The 26850-nt window shown below is 43.0% G+C and overlaps 1 protein-coding gene and 1 long non-coding RNA gene across 2 annotated transcripts in view; one reads left to right on the forward strand and one right to left on the reverse strand.

Moving 5' to 3' along the window:
* LOC139571349 (NADPH oxidase organizer 1-like) overlaps nucleotides 1–26850 on the reverse strand; it is a 48383-nt gene that overhangs the window by 12895 nt on the left and 8638 nt on the right. The window lies entirely within an intron of this gene.
* Nucleotides 6185–20841, forward strand: LOC139571346 (uncharacterized). Its single transcript, XR_011674278.1, has 3 exons — nucleotides 6185–6296; nucleotides 16760–16840; nucleotides 19247–20841. It is a non-coding gene; the product is annotated as an uncharacterized lncRNA (long non-coding RNA).

Raw genomic sequence — 26850 nt, forward strand, 5'->3', positions numbered from 1 at the left:
AGTGCTACGGAAAAATAGTAATTTAGTTTGGTTACCTTTTCTTTCTTGGGTACAGGAACAATGGTGGACATCTTGAACCACTTTGTCATTATCGGGTATTGTGTGTAGATTGATGAGGACATTTAAAAAAAAAATTTTTTTTTTAGAATAAGGCTGTAACATAACAAAATGTGGAAAAAGTCAAGGGGTCTGAATACTTTCTGAATGCACTGTAAAACACAGGTAAATCATGTTTTTGACTGCACTTGGCCTATTTGTTTTAGCTTTGTTGAAGATATAGGCATTTTATGAATTAGATTTGCTCACCTCACGTGTCCTCTCTCCTCCGTCCTCTCTCGTCTCCTTTTGAAAAAGGTCCAAGTTAATTGAGGAGAGTCGGCGAGGAGAGTGAAAGTGGATGGAATGCAGTTGATTGAAATGAGATAGTGCTTCTCCACTCGCACGTTATTAGGGGGTGGATCTCAAAATAATGACGTTTACGGGGTGGATCCCAAAATAAATGTGTAAAGTGTTCAAAACAAATTATGTATGTTGTGCAAGACATGTTATAGATAAAACAATACGTAGCATATTGTTTTTAATCGTGCATATTTTTCTCCTCTGACAAAACAAAAGATGATTCAACCGTTTCAAATTTTTACTTCAATGGGGTGATGTCAGAGTTGGGATGTCCCATTGATGTCCCTGTGACAGATTTCAAAACTCTTCCATGGTAACATACACAATAGTATCCTCAGATTAGTAGTGTTGTGGCTGTCCCCCTTAAATAGCTGCCGCCGCAGTACCATAGGGTCCGACTTCGAGAACCAACTGGGGCAATGAGTGTTCTCCTGAAATGCAAACAGGTCCACCTGTGCTCTCCTGACCCTGTCCTAAAGCTGTACCACCACCTGAGGGTGTAGACTCTAGGCCCCCCCAGCGGTCCGTCTCCCGAGAGCATGCCGCTGCTTTGTTCAGGACCCCGGGGATATGTGCTGCACGCAGCGATGTCAAGCGGGTCTAGGCCCACGGCAAGAGCTCCCGAGCCAAAGGATCAGGAAATACTGTCCTACCAGGTAGGGCTGGAAGTGTTGAAGAGCTATGTGAACCACCCTGAGCTCCGGCACATTGATGTGATGACCACTCCATGGGGGGAATCCAGTGGCCAGCTGCCAATGAACATGGCACCTCAACCCGTCAGAGAGGCTTCAGTGCACACCAGCTCTCTATGGTGGACTCGGATCAGGCTCACCTCCTTTACCAGGAAGGAGCGGGATAGCCACTTTGATAGGATCCTCAGACTTGCACCAACAGTTGACAGTGTCTGTGTTGTTTTGACCGCCAGAATTGAACCATGGCTGGAGTGGTCTGACGGAGAATGCCCAGTGGAACCAACAGTGAAGCCACACTAACAGAGTAACAGTTGGCAATCTAACACCGACATGGCTCGTCCGAGCCGGAAACGGTTGAGATAGGATAGGATTTTGTTACTCTCACCTGAGGGAGCCGTGCCTTCATGAGAGTCAAGTCTATGGACATCCCGAGATAGGTCACCTTCCGTGAGCGTGTCAGGTGACTCTTCTCCTCCTTTAGGGTGAGGCCCGTAACTCGAATGTGGCTCAAGAGGGCGCTGGTGTTCGCTGTGGCGTGTTCCCTGGATAGGGTAGACTATCCAATCGTCCAGGTAAGGCAGTTACTCCTCCAGTAGAATGTGCCACCACAACAAAAGGCAAAGGCCGGCGGGCCAGCCGAAATGCTGCAGTAATAGTGTCAACCATGCAATGTGAGAGTCCGGTCAGATAGGCCCTGGCCCAAAACTCTCTCACCATAGTTAATGAAAACTGATAAAGATTTTATATTGCCTGTGTCTGTGAAAGTGTCCTTTTCCCTAGCCGGGCACAACACACTGGGGGAAGCCCCTAGTACACCCGCAACTGCGAGATGCGTGTGTGGACAACTGTAATGGCCGGTTAACGTGTCTGTCATACAGAAACCATTGCCAGAATGAGGGTTTTGGATGTAGATTGACACTCCTTCATCTGAAGTCATTCGGAAACATTCAGTCAACTAGTGAGTCACCACTAGAAGACCCTGACTAGAAGACCCACTAGAAGACCCTGACACATTTCAGGCGCCAGAACTATAGTGGTGGTTTTTATTCAATGCCCATGGGGACTCCACTTGTCACTCTCAGTTTGGCCTTTGGACCTGTGAGAAGCTGCCAATGCCAGCGGCAAGCACCTCAGGGTGACTGCAGTGCCACCATTCTTAGGCGCAGTCCGCTGGCTGTGGGCAGAGACACCTCACATTTCTAAAGGCGACAAGCCATACTGGAAATGGTAGTTTCTCTCTGTGGGAAGAAGAGATGGGTAGTATACCCTGCACTATAACAAAATAGTATGGCAACCCCAGCTACAAACTGTAAGACCAGCAGTGTAATCTCGCTGTTATGTGAGTTTCAAAGGGAAACTAGGATAGCTACTGTCTGTATGTAAACTAATGTAAGAAAACTATAGTAAGCCCAGCTATAGTTGAAAGTTTACCTACACCTTAGCTAAATACATTTAAACTCAGTTTTTCACAATTCCTGACATTTAATCCTAATAAAACTTCCCTGTCTTTAGGTCAGTTAGGATCACCACTTTATTTTAAGAATGTGAAATGTCAGAATAACAGGAGAGAGAAGGATTTATTTCAGCTTTTATTTCTTTCATCACATTCCCAGTGGGTCAGAAGTTTACATACACTCAATTCGTATTTGGTAGCATTGCATTTAAATTGTTTAACTTGAGTCAAAAGTTTCAGGTAGCCTTCCACAAGCTTCCCACAATAAGTTGGGTGAAATTTGGCCCATTTCTCCTGACAGAGTTGGTGTAACTGAATCAGGTTTTTAGGCCTCCTTGCTCGCACACACTTTTTCAGTTCTGCCCACACATTTTCTATAGGATTGAGGTCAGGGCTTTGTGATGGCCACTCCAATACCTTGACTTTGTTGTCCTTAAGCTATTTTGCCACAACTTTGGAAGTATGCTTGGGGTCATTGTCTATTTGGAAGACCCATTTGCGACCAAGCTTTAACTTCCTGACTGATGTCTTGAGATGTTGCTTCAATATATCCACATAATTTTCCTACCTATTTTGTGAAGTGCACTAGTACCTCCTGCAGCAAAGCACCCCTACAACATGATGCTGCCACCCCGTGCTTCACGGCTGCGATGGTGTTTTTCGGCTTGCAAGCCTCCCCCTTTTTCCTCCAAACATAACGATGGTCATTATGGCCAAACAGTTCTATTTTTGTTTCAACAGGCCAGAGGACATTTCTCCAAAAAGGACAATCTTTGTCCCTATGTGCAGTTGCAAACCGTAGTCTGGCTTTTTTATGGCGGTTTTGGAGCAGTGGCTTCTTCCTTGCTGAGCGGCCTTTCAGGTTATGTCGATATAAGACTTGTTTTACTGTGGATATAGATACTTTTGTACCTGCTTCCTCCAGCATCTTCACAAGGTCCTTTGCTGTTGTTCTGGGATTGATTTGCACTTTTCGCACCAAAGTACGTTCATCTCTAGGAGACAGAACGCGTCTCCTTCCTGAGCGGTATGACGGCTACGTGGTCCCATGGTGTTTATACTTGCGTACTATTGTTTGTACAGATGAACATGGTACCTTCAGGCGTTTGGAAATTGCTCCCAAGGATGAACCAGACTTGTGGAGGTCTACAATTTTTTTCTGAGGTCTTGGCTGATTTCTTTAGATTTTCCCATGATGTCAAGCAAAGAGGCACTGAGTTTGAAGGTAGGCCTTGAAATACATCCACAGGTACACCTCCAATTGACTCAAATGATGTCAATTAGCTTATCAGAAGCTTCTAAAGCCATGACATAATTTTCTGGAATTTTCCAAGCTGTTTAAGGGCACAGTCAACTTAGCGTATGTAAACTGACCCACTGAAGTTGCGATTCATTTAATTATAAGTGAAATAATCTGACAGTAAACAATTGTTGGAAAAATTACTTGTGTCATGCACAAAGTAGATGTTCTAACCGACTTGCCAAATTATAGTTTGTTAACAAGAAATTTGTGGAGTGGTTGAAAAACGAGTTTTTATGACTCCAACCTAAGTGTATGTAAACTTCTGACTTCAACTGTATATACTGAAACCCTCAGTGTAGTAGAGTCGAGATGTAAGTTTCCAGGGGAAAATAGGATAGGTACTGTCATAACTGTAAGTTAAACAGAACTAGTAACCTCAGCTACACACTGTACAAGACAGCAGTGTAATAGAGCTGAGATGTAAGTTTCCAGGGGAAAATAGGATAGTCACTGGAAACTAGCATAGTTACTGTATGTAGTCTACTGTTAGTAGTGCAAAAGAGAAACTAAGGTAAACCCAGCTACACATTGTGTGAAAAAACAGTAGTGTAATAGAGCTGTCAGTTTCCAATTAAGGGATAGTTACTGTTTGTACTGTAAAGTAGTGCAACATACAGTGGGGCAAAAAGGTATTTAGTCAGCCACCAATTGTGCAAGTTCTCCCACTTAAAAAGATGAGAGAGGCCTGTAATTTGAGAAAAATTAGAAAAAGAAATCCAGAAAATCACATTGTAGGATTTTTAATGAATTTATTTGCAAATTATGGTGGAAAATAAGTATTTGGTCACCTACAAACATGCAAGATTTCTGGCTCTCACAGACCTGTAACTTCTTCTTTAAGAGGCTCCTCTGTCCTCCACTCGTTACCTGTATTAATGGCACCTGTTTGAACTTGTTATCAGTATAAAAGACACCTGTCCACAACCTCAAACAGTCACACTCCAAACTCCACTATGGCCAAGACCAAAGAGCTGTCAAAGGACACCAGCAACAGAATTGTAGACCTGCACCAGGCTGGGAAGACTGAATCTGCAATAGGTAAGCAGCTTGGTTTGAAGAAATCAACTGTGGGAGCAATTATTAGGAAATGGAAGACATACAAGACCACTGATAATCTCCCTCGATCTGGGGCTCCACGCAAGATCTCACCCCGTGGGGTCAAAATGATCACAAGAACAGTGAGCAAAAATCCCAGAACCACACGGGGGGACCTAGTGAATGACCTGCAGAGAGCTGGGACCAAAGTAACAAAGCCTACCGTCAGTAACACACTACGCCGCCAGGGACTCAAATCCTGCAGTGCCAGACGTGTCCCCCTGCTTAAGCCAGTACATGTACAGGCCCGTCTGAAGTTTGCTAGAGAGCATTTGGATGATCCAGAAGAAGATTGGGAGAATGTCAGATGAAACCAAAATATAACTTTTTGGTAAAAACTCAACTCGTCGTGTTTGGAGGACAAAGAATGCTGAGTTGCATCCAAAGAACACCATACCTACTGTGAAGCATGGGGGTGGAAACATCATGCTTTGGGGCTGTTTTTCTGCAAAGGGACCAGGACGACTGATCCGTGTAAAGGAAAGAATGAATGGGGCCATGTATCGTGAGATTTTGAGTGAAAACCTCCTTCCATTAGCAAGGGCATTGAAGATGAAACGTGGCTGGGTCTTTCAGCATGACAATGATCCCAAACACACCGCCCGGGCAACGAAGGAGTGGCTTCGTAAGAAGCATTTCAAGGTCCTGGAGTGGCCTAGCCAGTCTCCAGATCTAGTAAACACAGCTACACACTGAAACCCTCAGTGTAAAGAGCTGAGATATGAGTTTCCAAAGGAAACTATGATAGTTACTGTCTGTACTGTAAAACAGTGTAACAAAAACTATTGCAACCCAGAAACTGTGTGAAAAAAGCACCAGTGTAATCTCACTATGGTTGGGCTAACATACAATAAATGAAGCCAACAGTGTAATATTAATGGTCTATAGTATATACTGTAACCACTGTATGATCATATAGAATGGGACATACAGTATCAGCCTTTGTCTCATACACTATCTGAATGAAGGAGAGGAAACATGAATGGCTGTAGCTTTCTCTTGTGGAAAAATAATTAAGCCAACAGTGTAAACTGCCTGACCATGAAGGGGTAGGGCATTCTACCTCACACACATGATCACTCCAATAAGGATCACTCCAATAAGGATACCATATTGGAGTGATCCAATATAGTATTACATAACCCGACTGTAAAATGTTGGAAAGATGGGGGGAGGGTGAGTCAAAGGGCAGTGGGCTGGATTCAAACCCAATGCAGACTCTGGCATACGTGTGTGGCTTGCCAGCGTCAGAAGCTGTAACCACTGGACCACAAAGGCCACGGATTTGATTTGCTTTCTGAACTGACTGGGATTGAAATGGAATTGACCCCAACCTTGATGAGCACCTCTTCACGTAAGGCTGCTCCCTATTTTTGTTGTAGCCTATAATTGTCACGCCCTGACCTTAGAGAGACGTTTTATTTCTCTATTTGGTTAGGTCAGGCTGTGATTTGGGGTGGGCATTCTATGTTGTTTGTTTCTATGTTTTGGCCGGGTATGGTTCTCAATCAGGGACAGCTGTCTATCGTTGTCTCTGATTGGGAATCATACTTAGGCAGTCTTTTTTCCTTTTGGTAGTTGTGGGTAGTTATCTTTGTTAGTGGAACTATAGCCCTAGTAAGCTTCACGGTCGTTTCTTTGTTTCTTATTTTGTTGGCGACATTTACATAAATAAAGGAAAATGTACGCTCACCACGCTGCGCCTTGGTCCGGTCATTTCCACGACGACGATCGTGACAGTAATGCAATTTCATGCCCTGCCCTCTCTGTCTCATTTCTGTACTTAATGTGAAACGGACAGCGTTTTAGCAACTTAAAATCATATATAAATCTGTTCATATACAGGGCATTTGGAAAGTATTCAGACCCCTTGATTTTTTCCACTTTTTACAGCCTCATTCCAAAATTAATAACTTTTTATTTTCTCCTCATCAATCTACACACATACCCCATGATGACAAAGCAAAAACAGGTTTTTAGAAATGTTTGCAAATTGTATTTAATAAAAAAAAAAAATGACATATCACATTTACATAAGTATTCAGACCTTTTACTCAGTACTTTGTTGAAGCACCTTTAGCAGCGATTACAGTCTTGAGTCTTCAAGCTTGGCACACCTGTACTTGTGGAGTTTCTCCTATTCTTCACTGCAGAATACCGCTGTAACATAGCAAAATGTGGAAAAAGTCAAGGGCTCTGAATACTTTCTGAATGCACTGTACACCCCCAGGAAGAATATGACACCTTTTTTTACATTTACTTAGATATGGTCATTCATAGAATATTTGGGGATGTTATATACTAAGGCATTGATGAAAATTCTATAGCAATATAGAGTGAGAAAGCTGCCATGCGTTTGGACAATAAATAGACACTGCAAAACCTAATAAAAACATCTGTCTTGTCCAGGACCGGAGTTTACGCAGACTGGTGAGTCATAGCCAATCACAGCTACTGTAAGCCTACATACAAATAAGCCATTTGCCACACGGGCCTGCCATCATTCACTTTGAACAGGATTGTGTGTTTACAGGCAGTAGTAACAGCGTGACTTTAGATCATTAGAATGCATTCGCCAAAAGCCACAAAATGTACTTGAACAGACTTCTGCAAATATGTAAATACCACAGGAGTCCTCTAACATTTGGGAACTTCACAGTCCCATTGATCAAACAACCATGAAAAGGGAGGCTCTCTCCCTTTTCAATTCCACAACAACTACCTAATACACACAAATCTAAGTAAAGGAATGGAATAAGAATATATACATATAAATATATGGATGAGCCATGACCGAGCGGCATAAGCAAGATGCAATAGACGGTATAAAATACAGGATATACATATGCGATGAGTAATGTAAAATATGTCAACATTATTAAAGTGGCATTATTACATTGACTAGTGATCCATTTATTAAAGTGGCCAATGATTTCAAGTCTGTATGTAGGCAGCAGCCTCACTGTGTTAGTGATGGCTGGCTGTTTAACGGTCTGATGGCCTTGAGATTGGATCGGGTGGTTGTTGTCCTTGATGATCTTTTTGGCCTTCCTGTGACATCGGGTGCTGTAGGTGTCCTGGAGGGCAGGTAGTTGCCCCTGGTGATGCGTTGTGCTGATCACACCTCCCTCGGGAGAGACTTGCGGTTGAGGGCAGTGCAGTTGCCGTACCAGGCGGTGATGCAGCCCGACAGGATACTCTCAATTGTGCGTCTGTAAAAGTTTGTGAGTGTTTTTGGTGACAAGAGTGTTTTTGGTGACAAGCCAAATTTCTTCAGCCTCCTGAGGTTGAAGAGACGCTGTTGCGCCTTCTTCACTTCACTGTCTGTGTGGGTGGACCATTTCAATTTGTCCATGTGTACGCCTTGATGATTGAGTTGGAGGCGTGCATGGCCACGCAGTCATGGGTGAACATGAAGTACAGGAGGAGGCTGAGCACACACCCTTGTGGGGCCCCAGTGTTGAGGATCAGTGAAGTGGAGATGTTGTTTCCTACCATCACCACCTGGGGGCGGCCCGTCAAGAAGTCCAGGACCCAATTGCACAGGCTGGGGTTGAGACCCAGGGCCTCAAGCTTAATGATGAGCTTGGAGGGTACTATGGTGTTTATTGCTGAGCTGTAGTCGATGAACAGCATTCTTACATAGGTATTCCTCTTGTCCAGGTGAGATAGGGCAGTGTGCAGTGTGATGGCGATTGCATCGTCTGCGGACCTATTGGGGCGGTATGCAAATTGAAGTGGGTCTAGGGTGACAGGTACGGTGGAGGTGATATGATCCTTGACTAGTCTTTCAAAGCATTTCATGATGACAGAAGTGAGGTGCTACGGGGCGAAAGTAATTTAGTTCAGTTACCTTTGCATGCTTGGGTACAGGAACAATGGTGGCCATCTTGAAGCATCCTCCCAGAAGCTAGCTAGCTAGCTAACGTTAGGCTCTGTGTTTTTAGCTTGATCAACAACTAATGCTAGCCAGAGCGAGAGCCAGAGCGAGAGGAGCTAAAATCTAACAAGGGAACATCAGATAAACTCTTTCAAACTTTGACAGCTAATTGGCGGTCAAAATTGCATTGATTGATAAACAATTGGGAATAGTAACCTACTCGTCCTTCTGCAGCTTGCCTGCTAATGCATGCTTGTCCCAACCCACGTTTTGAAAACTGAATGGGAACTTGCCTGCCTGCCCGCCCATTTGATCGATGCCAAATACATTTGATTGACAACTAAGAGATATGTTAACTGTGGATAACAGTCGTTAAAGTTCAGCATAGTTAGCAAATTCACAGGCCAGACATAGACTATTTGTTTTTACAAAAGAACATACAACTGTGACCCAAACTGCACATTATTGTACTAGAAAACATATGCCCTTTATTATGTCCACTTACAGTGCATTCGGAAAGTATTCAGACCCCATGACTTTCTCCACATTTTGCTACGTTATTATTATTATTATTATTATAAAATTGATTAAATTGTGTTTTTTTCTCACCAATCTATACACAATGCCCCTTAATGACAAAGCAAAAACAGGTTTTTAGAAATGGTTGCATATGTATTTGAAATAAAACACTAAAATATAAAATGTACATAATTATTCAGACCCTTTACTAAGTACTTTGTTGAAGCACCTTTGGCAGCGATTAAAGTCTTGAGTCTTATTGGGTATGACGCTACAAAATTGGCACACCTGTATTTGGGGAGTTTCTCCCATTCTTCTCTGCATATCCTCTCAAGCTCTGTCTGGTTGGATGGGGAGCATTGCTGCACAGCTATTTTCAGGTCTCTCCAGAGATGGTTGATTGGGTTCAAGTCCAGGCTCTGGCTGGGCCACTCAAGGACATTCAGAGACTTGTCTCAAAGCCACTCCTGCTTTGTCTTGGCTGTGTGCTTAGGGTCGTTGTCCTGTTGGAAGGTGACCCTTCGCTCCAGTCTGAGGTCCTGAGCGCTCCGGAGCAGGTTTTCATTAAGAATCTTTCTGTACTATGCTCTGTTCATCTTTCCCTTGATCCTGACTAGTCTCCCAGTCCCTGCCGCTAAAAAATTCCCACAGCTAGATGCGGCCACCACCATGCTTCACCATAGGGATGGTGCCAGGTTTCCTCCAGACGTGATACTTGGCATCCAGGTCAAAGAGTTCAAGCTTGGTTTTGTCAGACCAGAGAATCTTGTTTCTCATGGTCTGAGAGTACTTTGGGTGCCTTTTGGCAAACTCCAAGCGGGCTGTCATGAGCCTTTTACTGAGGAGTGACTTCCATCTGGCCACTCTACCATAAAGGCCTGATAGGTGGAGTGCTGCAGAGATGGTTGTCCTTCTGGAAGGTTCTCCCATATCCACAGAGGAACTCTGGAGCGCTGTCAGAGTGACCATCTGGTTCTTGGTCGACTCCCTGACCAAGGCCCTTCTCCCCGATTGCTCAGTTTGGAGTCTTGATGAGTCTTGGTGGTTCCAAACTTCTTCCATTTAAGAATGATGGAGGCCACTGTGTTCTTGGGGACCTTCAATGCTGCAGAAATGTTTTGGTACCCTTCCCCAGATCTGTGCCTCAACACAATCCTGTCTCGGAGCTATATGGACAATTCCTTCAACCTCATGGCTTGTTTCTTCACTCTGACATGCACTGTTGGACCTTATATAGACAGGTGAGTGCCTTTCCAAATCATCTCCAACCAATTGAATTTACCACAGGTGTACACCAATCAAGTTGTAGAAACATCTCAAGGATAGTCATTGGAAACAGGATGGACCTGAGCTTATTTTGAGTCTCATAGCAAAGGGTCTGAATACTTATGTAAATAAGGTATTTCTATTTATTTTTTATTTTTTTTATTAGCGAAAATGTCTAAAAACCTGTTTCCACTTTTTCATTATGGGGTATTGTGTGTGTGTATTTAATCAATTTTAGAATAAGTCTGTAACGTATAAAAATGTGGAAACAAGGGGTCTGAATACTTCCCGAATGCACTGTATGTCATGGAATTTTTTTAAACCTCTTAAAAGTTGGTTTTGAAGCATAAACTTGTGGTTTGATATTTGTTTTTGATTTTATGATTGTCTGTTTGTTTCATTTCTGCAAAGTCGTTAAAACGCAGTCAGTTCCATTCTGTGGAACATTCATACACTCATAATCGACCTCTGAGCCTTACATAAATATAATTAACTCACAAGCCATATTCTTGAATTAAAACACACTATGATGGGACACAGGAAAATATAACTTTATTTAATTCCAGTGATGCTTTTTTATTGTCAGGAAATACCAGCCATGCCCTTGTGTCACTGCAGAGCAACACTGACCTTCCTACTATTTCTGGGAAATAAATAACATAAAGATCCATTGTTCTGGTGTAAACGTGTCTAGACAATGGGTTTTTCCTCCACTGCATACCAGTTGAATGAGAGCGATGGGGGTTTCCAGACCTGCTACTATATACCCTACCAAACCCAAAGTGCTAACTAACCAACACATCATATCTACAAGGACAGTAGATACCTGAAATTATACTGCAACTTACAAGTTATTTCTATGACAAGGGCACAGGACAGAGGATGTGCAATGATGATTTATGGAGTGATTGGCTGGGGTTTGTTACCTTGGACAGGGAAGTTATTTCTTTATGGGTCATCATGAAACTCTGGGGAAAATACATGTTTGGTATATAGAATGTGGTTATCTGAGTTAGTCATATATAAATATGACAATGTATATGTAATTAGAACTATGTTGTGACTGGGCTTTCAGTTACGCAGCTCAGCGGAGACTATTAGGGCTGCAGAGTCTCTGTCCTGCTTTAAAGCACAGCTCAAGACCATGTTGTTCAGAAAAGCTTTCAAGGAACTCTGCTAATTCTGTTCTCATGTCCACCAGATCTAATGACACCTGTAAATAGCTTTGTTTGTTGTCTATGTTTTGGAGTGTTTTTATTATCATACATGTTTTTCGCCTTGGGTGTGAGAAAAGTATTGAAGATTATTAGGGCCTAGTGAAGAGAAAAACATTTATAAATGGTAAGGGGTGGTGGTACTTGGATAATATATTATAATATTATTTTCTTTTACGGTATAGTGCTTTACAAAAATATTTAGAGAATGTCGAAATAAAATTTAGTGAATAAAGTGGCAATATTTCGACAATGAAGTGGCAATATTTTGAGAATAAAGTGACAATATTTCAAGAATGAAGTGGCAATATTTCAAGAATGAAGTGTCAATATTTCAAGAATACACACACACAGTATCCCAAAAGCAATACCATTCTAACGGCAATGGTGAGTTGTCAGACTGCGAAGAGACATGGAGTTGTGAGCATCAGTCACAGGGACTGGCGGGTAGGATAGTTGGGCTGGTAACCGGAAGGTTGCTGGACTGAATCCCGGAGCTGACAAGGTAAAACTCTATCGTTCTCCCCCTGAGCAATGCAGTTAACCCACTGTTCCCCAGGCGCTGATGACGTGGATGTCGATTAAGGCAGGCCCCCGCACCTCTCTGAGTCAGAGGGGTTGGGTTAAATGCGGAAGACACATTTCAGTTGAATGTATTTAGTTGTACAGCTGACTAGGTAATTCCCTTTCCTTCACGGTGCCCTTTGAATTCGCTACAATGTTATCCTCAATCCCCTGGGTATGTCAACACCTTGTACAGTATATTTTAGACTAGAGAGTAACAGCTAGACCAGCAGCCTATATGTTGAAACGAAAGGTTAACTTACAAACGTGTGCGTAATGGCATGGGGTTTTATGTTGGCTACACTTCCAATGAAGTAGCATCATAGGCCTATGCTTATTATCTTGTGAATGTCACGAATTGCGTGGAGAAGGATTACGTGTCCCTGTCGGGCTCAAGGGCTGCCCCCAAACGATTGTCATGGAACTTGCATAGCCATGGAGCATGGGCAGGGGTTTGGGTAAAGCCCCGTATGAGAAGGGTAATTGTATGTTCCATTATTATAACCTAACAGCAAACAGGTATAGCCACTTGCCTCTGTAAGGTGAACAAGTGGTAGCCTAAGTTAGCGGTATAGCTGAGACAAATAGCCTATAACAGGGATGATGCCCCTTCTTTGGGATAACTTATGCATGCTTGATTCCTCCCATCCTTGAAGACATCACCGATATATGGATAGTGAAAGGAGATATTACGGTAGGCTACCAAGTCATGTCAGATAAGTGATTATTTCTTTATAGCCTATAAGAATTTATCTAATAGGCCTATATTTAGATCAATGATTATTTCAAGAAAGGGAGAATCCAGCCATAAATATATTCAAACTATCACGTTTTAAGGTATGACCCAGGTGCAGACAGTGTTGAAGAAACAAAAGTTTATTCCTCAAACAGGGGCAGGCAAATGACAGGTCAAGGCAGGCAGAGGTCAATAATCCAGAGAGGGTGTAAGGTACAGGACAGTAGGCGGGCTCAGGGTCAGGTCAGGCAGAGGTCGGTAATCCAGAGTAGTGGGGCAAAGGTACAGGACGACAGGCAGGCTCAGGGTCATGGCAGGCAGAACGGTCAGAACCGGCAAACTAGAAAACAGGAGCAAGGAAACTGCGGGAGCAGGGAAACAAAACGCTGGTAGGTTCTATGAACAAAACGAACTGGCAACAGAAAAACAGAGAACACAGGTATAAATACACAGGGGCTAATGGGAAAGATGGGTGACACCTGGAGGGGGGTGGAGACAAGCATACCTGGTTGAGCGGGGTGCTGGTGTTGGAACTCGGAGATGAGGCCTGGGTCCAGGATGTCCCTAGCGGAGACCCAGCACCTCTCCTCCGGGCCATAACCCTCCCAGTCAACCAGGTACTGGAATCTCCTGCCCCGAAGTCGAACCTTCAGGAGACGTCTCACCATGTACGCCGGTTGGCCGTTGATGAGACGGGGGAGAGGGGTGGGACTGGAAACAGGAGACAAAGGGCTGTAAGACATGGTTTTAGTACTAGACACAGGAAAGGTAGGAAGTATACGGAGGGCACGGGGCAACAGAGGACAAACAGCAGAGGGGCTAATGATCTTGGAGCGGGGGGGGAAGGTCTCGGCTTCCGGGGGTGTAGCGGTGTGCCAGCGCATCTGGCTTGACCTTCTCCGATACCGGTCGGTGCTGCGGAAGTGAAGTGGCCCCGGCCTTACTGAACCCCTCCCGGAGGTCCTGGTAATCTGCGGGGCTGGCGGAAAGGTCCGGGGCAACTTCCAAGCCCCCACGAAGACGTCCTGGGGCAGGCAAAGCTGACTTCAGGCAATGAGTGTGGCAGGATGGGCTCGAGCCCACGATGGCACCAGTAGCCCAGTCAATAGAGGGATTGTGTCTCTGGGCCTAGAGAATTCCAATACCACGGGAACCTGCGGAAACTCAACTAGCAGGAATTGGATCGTCTCGCTGTGGTTCCCTGATACTAGTAGGTTGATGGGGGTGGTATGGTTGGTGACCCGGCCTATAGAGCGCCCGTCCAATGCTCTAACATCCATGGGAATGGAGAGGGGTTGAGAGGGGATGCCCAGTTCAGACACCAGGGTGACGTCCATAAGACTCACATCGGCCTCCCGAGTCGATGAGTACCTGGAGAGACTTGGACTGGTCGCCCCACAGCAGGATGGCATGTAGAGGGGGGCGAATAAGGGGAGAAGAAAATGATCTTTAAGACCCATCAGAGTACTTACGCCAACGAATGAGCTATGTCTTTTGAAGGGACAGGTAAACACATAATGACCGGCAGTACCGCAATACAGACAATTCTGGGTGTCAAGTCTGCGTACACGTTCAGCTGGAGACAGCCTAGCACTGCCGAGCTGAGGTGAATCGGCAGTCTTCGGAGGTTCTTGGAGGAACTCGGGTAAGCTCGAATCCTCTCTGGGACATGGACGCCAGGAGCTTCCGGAGTTCATCAGATGCAAGGTGGGATCCTTGAGTGAGCTATTGGGACCGCAATCAGACCTCTTCTCCCTCCTACGTTCCCGTAGCCGACCATCGACCTGGAAGGTTAAAGCGATCAGTGAGTCGAGATCAATCGGTAGTTCCCGGGCTGCAAGCTCATCGTTTACTTCCTCCGATAACCCGTGCAGGAACGTGTCGAACAGCGCTTCCGGGTTCCAGGCGCCCTCCGCTGCTAGCGTGCGGAAATCCACCACATAGTCTGCCACACTGAGGGAGTCCTGCCGAAGCTGGAGTAGCTTCCGGACAGCCTCTCTCCCGGACACCAGAGCCTCGAAAACTTTTTTCACCTCCGCCACAAATCCCTCCAGACTGAAGCATGTGGCCGACTGTTGTTCCCAAACGGCCGTAGCCCAGTTTTATGTCATTTTTTATGTTTTGTGTGGACCCCAGAAAAAGAAGGTTCTGCTTTCACATCAGCTAATGGGTGTCCTATTAAAAGACCAAATACCAAATAAGCGTAACTCCTTGTTTGAACGAGTGTTTTAGATCAAAATTGATGGCCATTTGTTTGTTTTGCCACAACTTTTTACGGCCACACACACACATCTGCAAACACACAACGCTCCCGTCTCTCCCTATGTATGTAACCATGGTTCTTCCTTCTGAAAATGATCTGTGGCACAACCTCTTTGTCCTAATAGTTATAATAATATGGTTATTTCGTTTTTAAAGAGCAAGGATTTCCTTGTTACTAAAGCCAATTCTAAAGAATAGGTTCATCAAACTCAGGCATTTCAACAGTGGTGGACACAGCAACAGGGCTCCCTGCATGTCTCTGGGAGACATGCAATTAACCAAATCCCCATACATTAATCTTGAAATATAATTGCCACTTTAGGAATATTGCCTCTTTATTCTGAAAATATTGCCACTTTATTCTAAAAATATTGCCACTTTATTCTAAAAATGTAATCTTGACATTATTCTTGAAATATTCCCACTTTATTCTCAAAATATTGCTACTTTATTAACTAAATGTATTTAGACTTTATTCTCGAAAGAAATTGAATTTCGAGCTTATTCTCAAAATATTGCCACTTTATTCTCGAAAGTACTATCGTGCCACAAAAAAATCTCCAAGTACAACCACCCAGTGGCGACCAATCACTCAGGGCAGGTGGGGTTTTGAGCTCCACACTTTTAGGTAAAAAATGTAATATATATAAAACATATATTTTGGGGGGTGGTTGCCTGTTTTGCTTGCTATTTTGGCATTAATATGTGTCACATATCAGTTTGCAAACAATGTAAAAAAATATATATGATTGAGTTAATAAAGCCACATACAAACATGGTCTCTGTTTTGCTTTCTTGAGTAAGGCAGCTCCAAAATGCAGGTGTTTCAGTCTAGCTCAGTGCTTTCTGTGGTGGTGGGGCTAGCCAGCAGAAAATACAGAGCGTTGCGCCTGATTGGCTCAGTTTTCTGTCACTCATGGGACAGTACATCACCCCAATTCTAAGCGTAAAGCTCTAAAATGTTTGCCCCTTGGGTTCTGCCATAGAGTTATATTAGAAGTGCTCATCCAAGAAGGCTAAAGGTCATTGGCCATAGATAGAATGACATCAAATCACGTTATATCTACAATAGCTTCGATTGGACTGATCATGTCAACATCTTACTTTCAAAGTCTTAGCTAGCAGTCCTCATCAGTTGTCATCAAGCCGACAATCCTTTTTAATCCTTGTCATATGAAGATTAATAATGAAGAGAAATTATAAATAAAACGTATCGGTGCTCATCGGCCATTGTACATAAAGATTACACAACAAGATGGAAATCGCAAATTCAACAATGAGTTGTTTGGAAGGAATCAGTTGCTAACTCCAAGCGTTGCAAAGAAACCACTAATGTTAGCCTGCTATTCAATGAAGTGGCTGTGTTTTTTTTCCAGAGTTCCCACCATAAATCCAAAGAATGCCAGACTTTGATGACAAAATTTGCCCAGAAAGGACCGCTGCGCCACCTTCACAAAGTGAGTCCAAAAGTGTCTTGGATGCTGCTGCATGAATTATGTAATATGCAAGGGGGAAATGTTTACTCTAGCTAAGAAAGTAATACTAAGTGTATATTGTGTAGTACGCTGTTAGTAGGCCATGTGCCTCACAATAATCATTTTGTCTATTTTCACCAACACGGTATTGTATACCCATCGTTCGTGGCCTGGTTTGTGCTTGTTTGGCAACTTTTTTGTACAGCTTTGACAGCGCCACTGATAGTATTGGTGGTGCTTGACTTGCACGTGCAAATTCATCACGCACAACATTCTACATTAGAATTGTGTTATTTGACGTGTCAAATTAAAAGCTTATTTAATTGACTGTCTGCTCAGGCTAACAGCCTCACCTGTGAGGGAGGGCCGAGCCAACTCACTCACAGTCACACACTTAGCAGCCGAGGAGAGAGAAGGACAGCTGTGAAAACAACAGCTGGAAAATGAGTTGGAATCACAGTAGCATTTTAATAATGTAGACAATGTTAGAGCACATGTTATATATAATAAATATACATCTAGCTTATGCATACATACATAACCATATCTACATATATATGAACATACATATAGCTTGTGCATACAGTACCATTGGGTTAGCTAACTCAATGGTCAGACTAGTTAACCTTTAGATAACTCCTGTTTTAGTGTCATCTGGCTGCGTTAGAGACTGTGTGTGACAATAGGATTAAAAGCTTGTACAACACACCCCATGACTAAAACACAAGATTGCTGAGGCACCGAACAGGATACCCCATTGTCACAAAACTGCTGACCGCACAAAACAGTTATGAAGCGCCAAACTAAACCGCCTGACTTAAGTAATTGCTCACATCCATATAACTCAGGAAACTCCCTAGCCCATCTCATGACTCCTGGACACACAAAGAGTTACATCGCATGAACCCAAACACACACACACATTTCACTCCCCTCTCTACTGGTCGGGTGCCAAGAGCAGAGGACTCTGCTGTGCACCAATGGGGCTACTGTTCTGGCTAGAGCAGGCCCGCCTCCAACTCTTCACCGACCAGTCAGAAGAGCAAAACTAAAACCTAATGCACGCTATGTTTAGGGACTCTCTTCTGCTAGTTCCCTCTGAGCTAAAAGAACGAGTCCGTGCACGCTTGAAAAGATATCTTTTGACTCAGAATAAACTGCCTTTACTATATCCGATTCCACCCTGTCCAGCGTCTTGACTTGGTCTCATTCTCATGTAAATGATCATCAACACACAGAGTAGAATTTGCCAGAACAAAATCTCATATAAAGCCGGTTCTACGCGCAACCTACACCGGCATATGCGAACTGCACCCAACTATGAAGCTATCTGTAGCGGAGTTTCGAGAAACTAGCAGGCCTGCTAGTGATAGTGGTGGAGCCAGCACCTCCACATGTGGAGATGTATCCACTCAGTCAAGTAGGCCTACTCCGCAACCCACAGCAACGCAGTCTTCTATGGATCAGTTTATGCCAAAGTCTATGTCTGTAGCAAAACAAGGCCAAATTGATATCGTATTGGCTAAAATGATTGCCACCGATTTCCAGCCATTTTCGATTGTGGAGGAAAACCCTTTCAAAATCACTTATTCCACAACTGTACGAGAGCACACAGGTTTCAGACTGGGAAAGAATCCAAAAAGCTACTGCAGTTTGCCTTACCACTGACTGCTGGACATCAAGGGTAACCAGTTCTTACATGTCAGTTATATGTCACTTCATTGAAGAGTTTTCGATGTCTAGCTGTCTTCTGGACTGCTTTGAGTTCAGCAACAGACACACCTCAGAGAACTTGGCAGAGGAACTGTTGAGAGTGGCCAGAGAATGGCAAGTAGATGGAAAAGTGGTCTGTTGTGTTAGCGACAATGCAGCTAACGTAACTAAAATGGACCCATCATCCATGTCTTGCCCACACAATCAACTTGATTGTAAGAGATGCTCTGAGGGTGATGATGCCTACTGTGGACAAAGTGAAAGCAGCTGTGGAATACTTCCACAGGAGCACAGTAGGTGCTGAAAAACTACACAAGGCCAGATGGGGATGCCTGAGCTGAGGCCTAAACAAGACTGCACTACAAGGTGTAATTCAACATTTTATATGTTGAAGCGGTTTCTTGAGTCAAAGGATGCCATCATCTCTACCCTGGCCAATGTCAATGCACCTGTTGAGTCTCTGACTCAAGAGGAATGGGAGGTGGTGGAGGAGTTGTGCAGAGTCCTGGAACCCTTTGAGCAGGTCACTGTGGAGATCAGTGGAGAGATGTACAGTAAGCAGTTATTACTACATCATTATTTAACCCAGTATTATATATGTATATGAGCAGTAGATTAGAATGTAGTATCAGTAGACAAAACCTGAACTAATAAGTTACTGTTCTGTCTTTTCAGCTATGTGACAGCCTCAAAAATGATACTCCTGTGTAAGGGTCTAAAGCGAATCACAGCCAGCCGCCAGAGAGAAGCAAATGTAACCACAGGACATGTGACAGAGTTGATGGACACACTACGTTCATCAATGGACAGAAAGTTCCACAGAATGGAATATAATCACGTGCTATCAGAAACCGCTGCACTTGACCCCAGGTTTAAGAAGTTAGCCTTCAGTGATGCCAGAGCGATTGATGAGGCTCTTCAAAGATTAACCTCAGCAGCAGGGGGGGACAGCCCCAGCAGTCAGCTGGCTCAGGCACCAGGGCAACAGGAAGAAGAGGGATCAGATGGAGCAGAAGCACCAGCAGTAGTGCCACAAACGTCTGCTGTTTGGATGCTGTTTGACGAGAGAGCAACTGGGGATGCAGCACAAAGATGCAATAACGGAGGTCAGATCCTTTTTGTTTTAAGTGGGATGCTGCAGTTTTGCACATTGTTATTTATTTTTCTTTGATATGGTGCAATATTCTATTATTATGCTGTTCAGATTGTATTAGTCTTGAATTGTTACATTTATATGCACTTTGTTTATATACTTTAAAAGGTTATACTTTAAATGCAAATGTTTAATAGCATTCTTTTTCATAACAAACCAATGCATTTTTAAATATGATCTCATTTAATAATTTAATTAGAATTGTTTTAACACCAATCATAGTCAAACTATCGCAAACTGTTTGACTTGAAAAAATACGAAACATATTTTTTTTATAGAGCCATTTGGGAGCCAAAGGAGCCAGCCCTTTTTGGTTAGCTGAGCCGAACAAGCCGGCTCACTGAAAAGAGCCGGAATGCCCATCACTACTATTTTCACCTCTTAATTTCACCTACTGTTCTAACTTGGTAGCGCACAAATAGCCTATAACCTGTTTTAGAGCAATGTATTCATCGAATATTGTAAGCGCTTTCATTGTCTGTTTATATGCCCCATTTATTTATCCTACAGTTCTAACTTGTACAGGTTCACTGTAAGAACGGCCCATGTTCTGAATTCTGTCATTGTACATTTTCAAAAGTGCTAAACAAATAGTTATAGTGACTATTTCCGAAGTCACTTGCTCATGTCTTAATCGAAATTACGGATTGCCTCTTATCCGCTTGTCGTCCCCTTATGCCATAGTTTGTACATCTCAATTGTCAGTATTAAGCAAGTCTGCCATATCAGATATGTTTTTTTAAAGGTAGTAATTGAGGCTGAATGAATTGTTTCGATAACAGACAAGGCTCCGCTGAAAGCCAGGTGTAGCAGTGGTAAGGTGTTGGGACTCTGCTGTTCAGACTCTGCTGTTTGGACATCTTTATGTAGGCCCTAACAGTTTGTGGGCACCGTTTGTCACTGTTATAGTGCAACTAATGTATTGTGTAGTGTTGTGTTGTGTTGTGTAGTGGCTTTACTGGCATGCATCCCACTTTTTTTTGTTTGCTCCACCAAGATTTACATGCTAAAATCGCCACTGCAACCACCCATCACGTTTATTTTTTTTTCTCTTCACCTGGCCCTAATACTCTTCCATAGAAAAGTGCTTTACAAATTAAATGAATTATTATTATTATTACCTTCACAAATAAGCAGTTTATTCATCAATCCTGTAAACTTTTTTTATTTTAATGTAAAGAATAGATAGCAGGGTTGTATCAATGGGGTTTGCTCTACAGGTCTTTTGCTGTTCTCTTGTGGTCATTTGAAAAATAGCAACAACTTTGGTCATGACTTCAAGCACTGCCCTGGGGTTCATCCAGTGACATGAGGTTCATCCAGTGACCTGGGGTTTATCCAGTGACATGGGATTTATCCAGTGACATGGGTTTATCCAGTGACATGGGGTTTATCCAGTGACCTGGGCTTTATCCAGTGACCTGGGGTTTATCCAATGACCTGGGGTTTATCCAGTGACCTGGGGTTTATCCAGTGACCTGGGCTTTATCCAGTGACCTGGGGTTTATCCAGTGACATGGGGTTTATCCAGTGACCTGGGGTTTATCCAGTGACATGGGGTTTATCCAGTGACATGGGGTTTATCCAGTGACCTGGGCTTTATCCAGTGACCTGGGGTTTATCCAGTGACCTGGGGTTTATCCAGTGACATGGGGTTTATCCAGTGACATGGGGTTTATCCACTGCTGTGGGGTTTATCCACTGGAGTGCACTGTACTGTATATACAGTGAGCTCCAATAGTTTTGGGACAGTGACACATTTAGTTATTTTGTGTCTGTACTCCATCACTTGGGATGTGAAATTATATAATAACTATTTAATTTGAGGGTATTTTCATCCATATCGGCTGAACCGTTTAGAAATTACAGCACTTTTTGTACCTAGTCCCCCGATTTTATGGGACCAAGAGTATTGTGACAAATTCACTTATATGTGTATTAAAGTAATAAAATGTTTAGTGTTTGGTCCCATATTCCTAGCAATGACTACATCAAGCTTGTGACTTTACAAACTTGTTGGATGCATTTGCGATTTGTTTTAGTTGTGTTTCAGATTATTTTGTGCCCAATTGAAATGAATGGTAAATTGTGCATCACCGCCTGGTACGGCAACTGCACTGCCCATAACCGCAAAGCTCTCCAGAGGGTGCTGCGGTTTGCCCAATGCACAGCGAAAAACTTCCCGCCCTCCTGGACACCTACAGCACCTGATGCCATAGGAAGGCCAAAAAGATCATCTAGGACATCAACCACCCGAGCCACTGCCTGTTCAACCCACTATCATCCACATACACATACACAAGGCGAGGTCAGTACAGGTACACCAAAGCTGGGACCGAGAAGCTGTTTTTCAGTCTCTATCTTAAGGACATCGGACTGCTAAACAGCCATCACTAGCACATCAGAGGCGCCTGCCAATAGGCATAGATTAGGAATGTATAAACTGCACTCCACACTATTCTACAGTATCTTAGTCACTTTAAATTGTGTTTACATATTACATCACCCATTTCATATGTATATACTATATTCTATTCTATACTACACCACTGACTGTTAAACAGCCATCTCCAGCACATCAGAGGCTGCTGCCTATAGACATAGATTAGGAACCACTGGCCATCTTAAGGAAATGAAACACTAGCCACTTTAATAATGTATTCGTATCTTGCATTACTCATCTCATATGTGTAAACTGTACTCTATAATATTCTACGGTATCTTAGTCACTTTAATTGTGTGTAAATACTGCATCACCCATCTCATATGTATATAGTGTATTCTATACTATGTGTAACAGTTTAACTTTAGTCCGTCCCCTCGCCCCGACCCGGGCGCGAACCAGGGACCCTCTGCACACATCAACAACTGACACCCACGAAGCATCGTTACCCATCGCTCCACAAAAGCCGCGGCCCTTCCAGAGCAAGGGGAACCACTACTTCAAGGTCTCAAAGCGAGTGACGTAACCGATTGAAACGCTATTAGCGCGCACCACCGCTAACTAGCTAGCCATTTCACATCCGTTACATATGCCACTGTATCTTAGTCCAATGCTGCTCTGACATATATGTATATATTCTTAATCCATTCCTTACTTAGTTTTACGTGTATTTTTGGGTGTATGTTGTGAAACTGTTAGATATTACTTGTTAGATATTACTGCACTGTCGGAGCTCGAAGCGCAAGCATTTCGCTACACCCGCAATAACATCTGCTAAACACTGGTATGTGACCAATAAAATTGCTTTGATTTATACCCACTAGGCCTACTTTATATTGGCAGCTCATACCCTCTAGGTCTACTTTATATTGGCAGCTCATACCCTCTAGGTCTACTTTATATTGGCAGCTCATACCCTCTATGTCTACTTTATATTGGCAGCTCATACCCTCTAGGTCTACTTTATATTGGCAGCTCATACCCTCTAGGTCTACTTTATATTGGCAGCTCATACCCTCTAGGTCTACTTTATATTGGCAGCTCATACCCTCTATGTCTACTTTATATTGGCAGCTCATACCCTCTAGGTCTACTTTATATTGGCAGCTCATACCCTCTAGGTCTACTTTATATTCATTGTGAGAGGACAGAGGATATGGCTTTTGAGTCTCGCCTCATAAATGGAAGGGGAAAACAGTGGAATTGAATCACATGTTGTTAGTCTCTGAAACACTGTTACCCCATCTGACCACACATGCTTGGCGTTTAAGACCTCCCATAGGTGTCCTCGAAATAGCAATAAGATAGTACTTTATTAATCCCCCAGAGGGGAAATTTGATTGCACCAGCCAACACTTACACTGAAAACCTTCCTAATATTGAGTTGCACCCTCTTTTGCCCTCAGAGCAGCCTCAGTTCGTTGGGGCATGGACTCTACAAGGTGTTGAAAGCGTTCCACAGGGATGCTGGCCCATGTTGACTCCAACGCTTCCACAGTTGTGTCAAGTTGGCTGGATGTCATTTAGGTGGTGGACCATTCTTGATACACACAGGACAACTACAAATACCTAGGTTTCTGGTTAGACTATAAACTCCTTCCAGACTCACATTAAGCATCTCCAATCCAAAATGAATTCTAGAATCGGCTTCCTATTTCGCAAACAAAGCCTCCTTCACTCATGCTGCCAAACATACCCTCGTAAAACTAACTGTACTACCGATCCTTAACTTTGGCGATGTCATTTACAGAATAGCCTCCATCACTCTACTCAGCAAACTGGATGTAGTCTATCACAGTGCCATCTGTTTTGTCACCAAAGCCCCATATTCTACCCACCACTGCGACCTGTATGCTCTCGTTGGCTGGCCCTCGCTACATATTCGTTGCCAAACCCACTGGATCCAGGTCATCTACAAGTCTTTGCTAGGTAAAGCTCCGCCTTATCTCAGCTCACTGGTCACCATAGCAACACCCACCCGTAGCACGCGCTCCAGCAGGTATATTTCACTGGTCACCCCCAAAGCCAACAACTCCTTTGGCCTTCTTTCCTTCCAGTTCTCTGCTGCCAATGATTGGAAAGATTTGCAAAAATCACTGAAGCTGGAGTCTTATATCTCCCTCTCTAACCTTAAGCATCAGCTGTCAGAGCAGCTTACCGATCGATCACTGTACCTGTACACAGCCAATCTGTAAATAGCACACAACCTCATCCCCATATTGTTATTTATCTTTTTGCTCTTTTGCACCCCAGTATCTCTACTTGCACATCATCATCTGCACATCTATTACTCCAATGCTAAATTGTAATTATTTTGCCTCTATGGCCTTACCTTCCTAATCTTCTACATTTGCACACACTGTACATAGATTTTTATATTGTGTTATTGACTGTACGTTTGTTTATGTGTAACTCTGTGTTTTTGTTTTTGTTGCACTGCTTTGCTTTATCTTGGCCAGGTCGCAGTTGTAAATGAGAACTTGTTCTCAACTGGCCTACCCTAGTTAAATAAAGGTGAAAAATAAAAAATAAAAAAAACAGCTCTGGTGGACATTCCAGCCGTCAGCATGCCAATTGCACGCTCCCTCCAAACTTGAGACATCTGTGGCATTGTGTTGTGTGACAAAATTGCACATTTTAGAGTGGCCTTTTGTTGTCCCCAGCACAAGGTGCACCTGTGTAATGATTATGCTGTTTAATCAGCTTCTTGATATGCCACACCTGTCAGGTGGACGGATTATGTTGTCAAAGGAGAAATGCTCACTAACAGGGATGTAAATTAATTTGTGCACACATTGCTTTAGAAATAAGCTTTTTGTGTGTATGGAACATTTCTGGGATCTTTTATTTCAGCTCATGAAACATGGGACCTACACTTTAGATGTTGCGTTTAGATTTTTGTTCAGTGTAGTATGATATGTTGGACAGATGGTTACTTGAGGCAAACATAATTAACGCAAACGTCTAGCATATGCGAGTTCGAAGCTCATCACGGGTCAAATTTAGCATCTAATGATTCTCCATTCCATTCGTATTTGGGAAAATGAACATACATTCAGGAGGTGGAAAAAACCAATATCGCCAGCACCCGTATCTGGAATTACCCCACTGTACCTCCAGCGTTTAATGATACCACCTTTAAATCCTGGTTCCAAAGCAGCATCATACATTCTGAGCATGTGTACTATGATGGATCTCTGCTGTCATTCAATCAATTACAAAAAAGATTTGGATTATCCAAATCCGATTTCTTTATGTTCTTACAACTCAGAAATCTTATTCAATTCGCTTCAACAAATCTGGATGAACCTAAAGGCATCTAACATAGAAAACATAACGAAAGAACCTTCTACGCCAAAGACGTTGATTGCCAAGTTATATCAAGGGTTGATTGAAACTCTACCTGATCTAAAGGAAGAAATGGAGAACTATTGGTCACAGATATTTGAAAATGCTCATACCTGCTCCTACAACATGGGACAGAAACTACAGCAATTTAAGATCATTCATAGGATTTACCACATTCCTGCCAGAATGAATGTAATGCACCCAGAAATGTCACATCGCTGTTGGAGATGCAAAAAGTTTCCATGTGTTTGCTGTGTTCAATACAGTTCCATATATTCATTCCAGCCATTACAATGAGCTTGTCCTCCTATAGCTTCTGCCACCAGCATCCCCTGAACACTATTTTGGGATAATGTATGTGCTATCATTTTATTGTGTATAGGAATTTTATATCCACCCATCTCCAAGATTGTCTGTTGGGAAATGTAAATATTGGTGATCAATATCAGAGAAAGTTTTGCAATCCAGGTCTAATTGCTACGGACAAATGAATAGCGATCAAATTGGTACGCCTCATATTCACCCTTATCAAACTGGAGGACTGAACTACCAAGCTACACCCCATTATATTCTATATAACATAAACCAGACACATTTGACAGAATTTGGAAATCGTATGTTGACCGTCTCAGAGAATGATTTGTGTAGTGGGCGTTTTGTTTTTGTGTTGTTTATGAAAACTTAAAAATAAAGTAATTGGTTACTTTCACTGACCGCCAAGGATTTAATTAAGGCGATTACGCCGAAATGTAAGCCTGTTGTATGTCAGATCAGATCGATGCAGAAACAGAGCTTAGTTTTTCTTTATTTTCCAGGCGTCACCAGTCGAAGCGTTCTGTGTTATGGAATCCTTTTTTTCGTTATGACCCAGAATACTTTGTTGTAAACTATTGACAAAACATTGTGTATCAGATAGGTATGACCACTAGAGGGCAGTGGTTTGTAGGTAGGAACAGGTAACCAAAAACTGCACACATTTTTTCCGCTGAGCATTCTTGACCTTGATGTGGCTCAGAAAATACAACCAGATATAATATTTATTTAGCTCATTATAGGTGTTTGTATGAGAAATATAAAGAGCAGGACCCATTGCTAGTATGTCATTGCAGTACAGTTAATACAACAGTCATTTATTTTTCAAGAAAAAGACAAGGCGTTTTGATATGATTTACTCCATTCCTCATAGCCACAACCAGTCAGGTCACACCAATCTACTTTCACTCCACACATTTTGATAAGCTTTAAAAAGATGGCACCATTCCATGGCAAGGGACTGCTTTAAAAGGCAATTAGACACAATATTTCCTTTAATGAGAAAGACACGTTTAATACTAT

This window comes from Salvelinus alpinus, chromosome 3 (assembly GCF_045679555.1).
Source record: "Salvelinus alpinus chromosome 3, SLU_Salpinus.1, whole genome shotgun sequence".
Taxonomy (NCBI): domain Eukaryota; kingdom Metazoa; phylum Chordata; class Actinopteri; order Salmoniformes; family Salmonidae; genus Salvelinus; species Salvelinus alpinus.